Genomic DNA, 8845 nt, shown 5'->3' on the forward strand with positions numbered 1-8845 from the left:
TTGGGAGTTTCCATCAACACTTTCGAACAGACCCACCTAGAATTCATATAAAAATGTTTTGATTTAAGAATTTCCTTCAATAAATTCACTATCTCCTTTGCAATTCAAAACATGATCTCATCAAACAAGTGAGATTCAACTCTGTTTAATCTGGTATAGGGAAGACCAGGTAACTTGATACCCTAAGGGTGAAACCTAACCATTTTTCCCCCATTACTACAAATGCTAGTGGATTATGGTGATTTTCTAGTTTGAAGGTTGAATTTTCTTTTGCCAACTTCGTTTCGAATTTCGATACTGACAAATACTATAAATGGTAGTGATTTTGTAACCGGTATGTTGGCAGCTGAGGCAAATATCGACAATATTTGCCGGTACTGGAGTTCCATGAAATTAAAATTGTACTAGATTTCTCAGCCGGTTACTGCAAGATAGTGAAATTCGAACTTATTAATAATTAATTAATATTAGTATTAATATTAATACATAATAGTTATGTTATGTGTTGCGTTGTGGTTATAATTCAAGAATAGTCAGATAAGTGCGAATGAATATAATATACTTGGGCGTGATAATGCACGTGGGTAATGGATAGAAATATTATTTCAAATTTTAATGAATTTCTTTCGTGTTTAGATTTTTATTACTATGTCAAAAAAATGAAATAGTGTTGCAGTGACTCCTCCAAGGAAGAAAATGTGTGGCATTCAGAGTACGCTTCAGAAATCTGTAGTTCACGTGTATAATGAGTTGAAGAAAGAAGATAATGAAGAAGGAATTATGCTAACGGAGACAGCAATTACAACCAGAATAGGACAATTATTAGGAGTAAGTATTCTTAAGCATACATTTCAAAGTGGTATTCAGTTTTAGGAGTTTGCACTAATAATTTCATGATTGTGGTCAAACAAAACAAATTTTTAGGTTAGGCCTAATGTTTAATCAAGTCAGTGATTTTCATATTGCCAAACTAAATACATTTAAGATACTGTAATACTGCAGTAGGTGATAGCTTAAATACATTTACAAATTAGACGAACAAGTAATCAAACAGCACGAAAGTAAATTTCCAGTTTTCTCTTTTGGTATTAAATTAACCGTTCAGATCACAATTTACATGCCACATCGGCCGAAGAAAATACAAGTCATATTGTAATTATTAACTTGATATTGCAGCAAATATTACATTAATGTTGGCCTGTTATGGTGCTTAAAAATAATTCAGTTTTATATAATAACTATATAACATACTCTATAAAGCATAGGAACGTTGATTCTGGCTGAATAATTTATTCATGACTGGTCTAAGTAATATTAAATATGGTGTTTCTTCAAAAAAGCTACCCCACCCAAAGTACTTGTTAAGATATAACACTCGAGAGGACGAGGACGCACTACTGGGAAACTAACCATTTCTCTTCGTCCTGGACCTCTCGCATGTTATATTGGTAATTAGTAACAAGTTTGAGGGAGGGACTACAACAATGCATTAGAATATACAGGTAAGTGTCAAAGGATTTTTGTGCTGAAAGTATTTGTGGCTGTGCACTAAAACCACGTGTTCATCACTATGTAAATATCACAGAAATCAATTAAACAAAATAAAATTATGCCTTCTTTGGTGTAGCTTTTCTGGAGAATTACCTAAATATTAGCCTACTTAAACCTATCGTAGACCCAACCTAACATGTTGATCATTTTCTATTCATATAGCTGTAAATGTTGGTATTATGCATGAATTTTATGATATAACAATTTTTAGAAGTATTATGTTATTGTTTGTTATTACAGCTTGGCTTAACTACAGCCACGAAAGTGATCAATTCACACAAGGGGACCCCACTCGTGACACCAGGAAAACATAGACTACGTAAACATCCAGTGACTGATGCTGATGATTTTACGAAAGATGCAATTGCGAGATTTATTTATGACAAGTTACATAAAGGTAGGGAAGTTACAGGAATTATTGTGTTGATTTATGCAATGTAATTCTGATATTAGTCATAGGCCTATGTATAAAAATATGGCATAATTTTCATTTACTGTTACAGGGGAAGTACTAACAGCAGCAAAAGTTCTGGAACATATGAATGATGATTATGAAACATATTTATTTAGAGTATCCTTATCATCGGTGAAAAAAATTTTGAAAGAGATGAAATTTCTATGGAGCAAAGGGGATCCTTATACACATGTATGAGAAAGTGATGTTATTCGTTTTTAAGAGAATATATAAGAAATGTGGAGCGTGAGAACCCTAAACCCGTAGTATTCTTGGATGAGACTTGGATTTTTATGAATGGTAAATTTCAATGTATTGTGAGACATTGAGTGATTGAATTTTTTACTAACAAATAGATTAACACTTATGTGGAATATGAAATTGCAATTAATATAGGCTACTAGTAATGAATTCAGGTGGGAACAACATGTTTTGCAATTAATAGTTTCATATTATAACTAGAGGTTAGTTATAAAATTCTTGAACGGTTTTCCTGTCTTTAAAATTTTTGTGTCTCTTAGAGTGTCAATGTGAATTGCTTTTCTCTCTCTGTTTTTTTAAGTATGATCACCCACTTATTCATGAAATAAACCAGGTGAAGTTTCCAGTGACATGAATGGTGTTATTCATAGACCAACAAATGAGGGTGGAAGATTAGATGCCGGAACGAAAGGTGGATTTATACTCGGTAAGTTATATTGATTTATATTTTACATAAATTTGGCAAGAGTAATTTTTTAAATCAGGATACAAAAATATAAAAATTGGTGACTATATAAAAACGTGGGAAAGCCTTTCACCAAAGAGGATCTCATGTCATGTCATGTTATGTTATGTTATGTTTTATTTTCTTTATTTAAATGCTGTGAATTCATGTGACGTAATTATATGCCCAGGTATAATTTTTATTGCAGGTGCTGATTTAATTTTTTCATGCAATTGAAAGAAAAGTCAGGACTACCATAGTGCTATGAATAGCCCTGTAGTTGAGAAGTGGGTGCAAACACAGTTGTTGACCTGAGAACATTAGGGCAATGCGTTATTGTCATGGATAGTGCTGCATATCATAGCAGACTTGTGAAAAATCAGCCAACAACAAAATGGAGGAAAGAACAGCTACTGGTGATTGCAATTGAATATAATAGATTTGTTGTACTAAATGATAAGAGTTGTACTAAATGATAAGAGTTGATGGTGTGAAATCACCTTTTGATATTACATTGCAATATTAATTTCCATACTTTACAGTCATTATTATTATTATTATTATTATTATTATCTTTACTACTACTACTACTACTACTACTTATAGATGCTACTTTTTTCTTTCAGGTGAAATTGAATCTACATAAGAATCCTAAAACAACAGAGCCTTGCCAATTACTGTTCTGAAGCGGCCTTGTCTTATGTGTTGTGTCTATATACAATTAATTCTTTCAGTTTTTTTTCCCCTTTAATGTAATGAAGTTGTTGGTTGATTGATACCAAGTGTTCAGCAGTTGATGTCATTTGTTATCTTGCACTCCAATATTTAACCAGATGATTGAAAGCTGTGTAAAGTTAAACAGTCAAGACAATGATCCATATCTTCATTGAGATTTCAGAAATGGCATGGGGAGATTCTGAAATATCAGTTCTTTGTAAATATTTGAGACAATCATGGCCTGTGATAATATGAGTACTGCCACTGTAGATTTTCATAGAAGTTCAGTTATTAAATTAGGTGTATTATTTTTACTATGTATTGTACTATATTTTTGTTTCGCTTAATTGATGAATTATATATGCTGTAAATTGAATAGTAGACTGTAGGTCTATAGCTTAACTGATGAATTGTATGTGCTGTAAATTAAATAGTAGGCTGTATACCACAAGTGATGAATTGTTTATGCTTGTAATGTGAAGTAATTTGCATGATATTTATTATCAGTTTCTGTATATTTCAACTGATTGAATTGTTTATACTTTTAAATTGAATTAACTTGCTTGCTATGTATTATATTTTATAGCTTAACTGATGAATAATTGTTTAGGTTTGTCAATTTAATAATCTGAGTGCCATGTACTTAATATTTTTAGTGGAGCCACCAATGTAGCTAAGTCGGTAGACTTGTTGGCCTGCAAATTCAGAGCTGCACTCGAGGGTAGTTTGGATCCCCCATTTGGTCTGATTAGTTGGTTTCTTCTGAGGATTTTCCTCCATCGTGGAGCAGACGCCGGATGGCCTATTGCAATTTTTTCATTTGCTTTAGAATCATTCCGATTTTTGTTACCACATTGTCATGTTCTGATCTTGTTATTCTTTTAACAGTGTGGTAAGATGCAGGTATAGATAACCTTACAGTAATTTTGCTACCTTTCAGCTACCTCATTACCTCCCACTCCATAAAGTTCATGGATCCACGGAAGTACCAGTCGTCGATGTAATTCGACCATTTTGCTTAAAATATTAAAACACTGTAAAATATTGAGATTTCATGCTGTTACGTCCATTACTGCAGCAAGAACATCTGATTTTGAATCTGATAGTATGACAGCCTTCTCAGATTTATGAAGTCGATACTGGAGATTTTGTAAGCTTAAAAGTGTATCTAAATTTTCACTATCAAAATTAGTCAGTGTTTGAAGTTAGTTAGTTAGTTAGTTAGTTAGTGGCGTTTAAAAAGGGCGCGTCAGCTACTATGGCTATTTGCGCCCTTATCTAAAATCTTTCACTAAACACAAACACAATACAATAACCAGAATGTTTAAAAAGCTAAAAAGCGTTGTCACGGTTAAAATGGGGCAAACAAGTGTTTGAATATAATTTCCTGTAAAAGGGAATATACTGGTATTGTACTACAACACCACTACATCTATGGCTTGGTAAACAGGATCCATCTATAAAAAATACTGTATGTAGTCACTCACTGACCAGATCATTTATCGTTTCTAATGATTTTTAAAATGTCTGGAGAAGTATCACATTTCTTAACATCATCTGTTAAAGTTAACTTATATACTATTCATTTTGAAATAACTTGGGATTGTGTTTTATTAGTAAAGTTTCCCTTAATTGAGCAAGTTTGAGTTCTCCAAGTAGAGTCAAAAAGTCTGTTGGGATTTTGGCTCAGTTTATTAATACACTCAGGGACAAAAAAAACCGGACACTTTAATATTTGCTGGTATTTTGCAAAATATTATCTTCTCATACAATATTATGGTAGCCATCTGTTGTTATGGAGATGTGTATACATTGTTGATTGTTTTTTGTTTTATAAACAAGCCATTACAACCAAATATTCCAATTTTGCTTTCGGAGTCTCTGCTATAACAATTTTGTCTCAACCATTTTGTGCTTCATTATCGTTATCATTCGTTATTTCTTTATTTTTAAATTTTGTGAGTTTAAGTGGGGTTGTAACATTTGTCTTAAAACAAGATGCGACCTGAAGATGTGGCTCGAGCTGTAGCCCTTTACGATGATGGACGCAGTGTACGTTACATTGCAAATGTTATGAATATGGCTAGAAGCACAACCCATGAAGCCATAAAACGGTATAGAGAGATCCTAGAATATCCCAGAAGACCAGCTTCGGGTCGTCCAAGAGCTACAAATCCAAATGAAGACAGGTATAGGGTGTTGGGAGTTCTTAGGGAGCGCAACCTGCCAGCTACTGGTGTAGCCCAGCAATTTGTTAACATGCATGGACGCCCAATTTCGGCCAAAACAGTTAGAAGGAGGTTGAAAGCAAGTGGACTGATATCAAGTAGACCTGCAACTGGTCCCAGACTTCTCAGGATGCATCGAGTTGAACGACTGCGTTTTGCAAATGATCACAGGGATTGGAGAAATGGACAGTGGAGCTGTGTTCTGTTCACCGATGAGTCCCGTTTCAATCTATGCTCACCTGATAGACGTAAAAGAGTTTGGAGAAGGAGGGGAGAACGATTTTCACAGTGTTATATTTCCGAAAATGTGCCGTATGGAGGTGGTGGAGTGATGGTTTGGGCAGGAGTGTGTACGGATGCTCGTACAGAGTTGGTTTTTGTTGAAAATGGAAGACTAACAGCTGATAGGTATATAAATGAATGTTTGGCTGATCATGTTGTGGCATTTGGCCAGTATGTAGGCGATAATTTTGTTTTAATGCATGATAATGCACGGCCGCATATTGCCCATGCGGTCGGAGATTATCTCCAAGAAGTGGGAATCCATGTTCTTCCATGGCCAGCAAGGAGTCCAGACATGAACCGAATTGAACACGTGTGGGACATGCTGGGACGGCGTGTTAAGAATAGACACCGAGACCAGAATCGTTACAAGAGTTGAGGCGAGCACTTGGCGAAGAATGGGAACTTATTCCCCAAGAAGACATTGCTAACCAAATTGAGAGCATGCCAAGACGTATGGATGCAGTTATTCAAGCCAGAGGGGGTAATACCCGTTACTAAAAAGAGTTTTTAATGTTTAAGGCACCATAAAATGATAAAACAGTTAGACCAAACGATGCCATAGTTATACGCCCTTTGTAATTTTTTGTAAATTTTCTCATCAGAGATTTTTATTTTTTTCAAATGTTGTCGTATAAGGTGCTAAATGGAACATTATTTTCTTTAAATGGGTTTTGTTTCATTTTGAAATAATTGGCAACAAAATACAAGCAAATATAGAAGTGTCCGGTTTTTTTTGTCCCTGAGTGTATTTGTGGACTGTGATTTTTTGTTCTAGACAACCATATTATCTGCAAATGATGAGATTATCATAAGATCTATTTCTTTAGTTAGACCATCGACATTAATATTGGAAAATGTATTCCTGAAAACAACAATGTGGGAAGCCCAGATGAATCTGTCTCTATTTACATATTTGTGACAATGAATCAAATAATCAAGTCACTGACCCAGTGTAACACTTTATCATGGACACCCTAAGTTTGCAATTTCTTAAGTGATTTATATCTACAGAGCCATATGATCCTTGAAAATAAATTAAAATTGTTAAGTTGTTTTGTTTTCTGTTTAAAATATCTTTAATATCTTGACTAAAATTTAAAATCTGTCCATTTGTTGAATGCAATTCTCTAAAGTCAACCCAATAAAATGAAAGTTAGTTACTAGTTTCCAGGAACCAATTCAATCTATGAAATCATCTCTTCCATAATTTTGGCTATCATACTAGTAAGTGGTATCTGTCGATAACTCGAAAAGATATTAGTTGAATAATTGCTTTTCAAAATTGATGTTATGATAGATTTTCTCCAGACAGATATTGTATTTTAGATGAGATTACAAGATAAAAGTAGTGAGTTTGCTTGTTTGCCAACATGTTTAAGAAAATCAGCATGTGTATTGTCTGGACTTGGAGATGTTTTGGGTCTTATGTTATTAAATTAATAGTAATATTCAGTTCTTGATTAAATATTGTTATATAAAGTAGATAGTAGATTTAATATTTCTTTCAGTTTTTCCTTAATAGTCTGACGTACACAGATAAAACTAACAACCACACCACCAACTAATCTAATAGAAATTAAAATATAATTAAATGTAGTAAAAGTAATTAAAATTATAAATACACGTAATAAACCATAACCCCCTAATTTCAACAATATACTATTTTATTCCCTTTTACAGCTTGTAGATAATTATTAATTATAGTTATTACTTATTAGCATAATATTTATTGAACTTATTGGCTATTTCACTTCGTTTGAAAGATGTTATTGTGTACAAAAAGCATTTTTTGATGATCGTTTCATGCTGTATGTTGTGTATAAATCTATGATTTCTGGCCATCTGTTCTGTGTAATCCATCTTTTGTATAGAATTAATAAAATATTCTTTTGGTAGTAATTATTTTATTAATTGAGTATTTAATTTTCACCAGCTCACATTTCTTGAATCATTTGCTTTTTCTTATTTAAATTTAGGACACAAGAGCCAAAAAGAGACTTCACAGTTATGTATCATACATTTTTTCAATGACAGACGTGGAGTTGCAGAAATAATAAGTGTAAGTGTAGCATTATTAAGCAATTTACAAACAAATGAAATCTTTAAAAAGGTATCTAGAAGTGAAATTACTTATGGCTTTTAAGGACCAAAATTATTTTTGTAAGTTGATTTATTATTATTTCAGTTTTAGCATAGTTGTATTATCCAATTCCTTACTAATTTCAAAAGATAATCAGAAGTTCATTCGAATTCCAACCAAAAGTCAATTGGTTATTAATTTATCTACCTTTAGGAAGTACAGTATATGTACGCTGGAATCTTTGAAGTGAAGTGACAATAATTTAATTGGTCTTGGAACAGATTTGATTCTTGAATATTATATACTATACTTTGTTGTATATTTACGTCTAGTAACCTATTAATGCTAATACTAATAATAATGTAAAGGAATAAAAGAATAGAACATAGCAATACATTTCTCATTATTATTGAAACTATTTAGAATAACCTTCCAACATTAAGGTAAAGTACGGTGAGTAAAGAAGTCATTCAGTACATAGGATCGTGATTTTACTACATGTGGTGATATCTGGTAACAGTTGGCAACACTGACAAGGCGGAAATATTTGCTGTTTGGGAACTGAACTTACGTGATCCTCACTATAGCAGGTTTCTTCAGAGTATGAACTGTTTTAAGAACATTGTATACATTCATGGCCGGTTTTTCCAAGTATTGTTAGAAAATTTAACGATTGTTAAACTCTAAACAGTTTGTTAATTAATAAAATTGTATGTTTTCAACACCAGTTTGGTTTAACAGATTGTTAACAGTTTGTTAATTTTAAATGTAGGATTTCGGGCAGTTAACTCGTTTAACAGTTAGTTAAATATGGCCGATGTCTC

General features: G+C 32.9%; 1 long non-coding RNA gene across 1 annotated transcript; it reads left to right on the forward strand.

The window, feature by feature from the left end:
* Positions 1-232: 232 nt before the first annotated feature.
* On the forward strand, positions 233-7834 carry LOC138699373 (uncharacterized). The gene is made up of 5 exons (XR_011331992.1): positions 233-828; positions 1792-1948; positions 2055-2305; positions 2568-3127; positions 3338-7834. It is a non-coding gene; the product is annotated as an uncharacterized lncRNA (long non-coding RNA).
* The last annotated feature ends 1011 nt before the right edge of the window (positions 7835-8845 follow it).

The sequence above is a fragment of the Periplaneta americana genome, chromosome 1, assembly GCF_040183065.1.
Source record: "Periplaneta americana isolate PAMFEO1 chromosome 1, P.americana_PAMFEO1_priV1, whole genome shotgun sequence".
Classification (NCBI taxonomy): Eukaryota; Metazoa; Arthropoda; class Insecta; order Blattodea; family Blattidae; genus Periplaneta; species Periplaneta americana.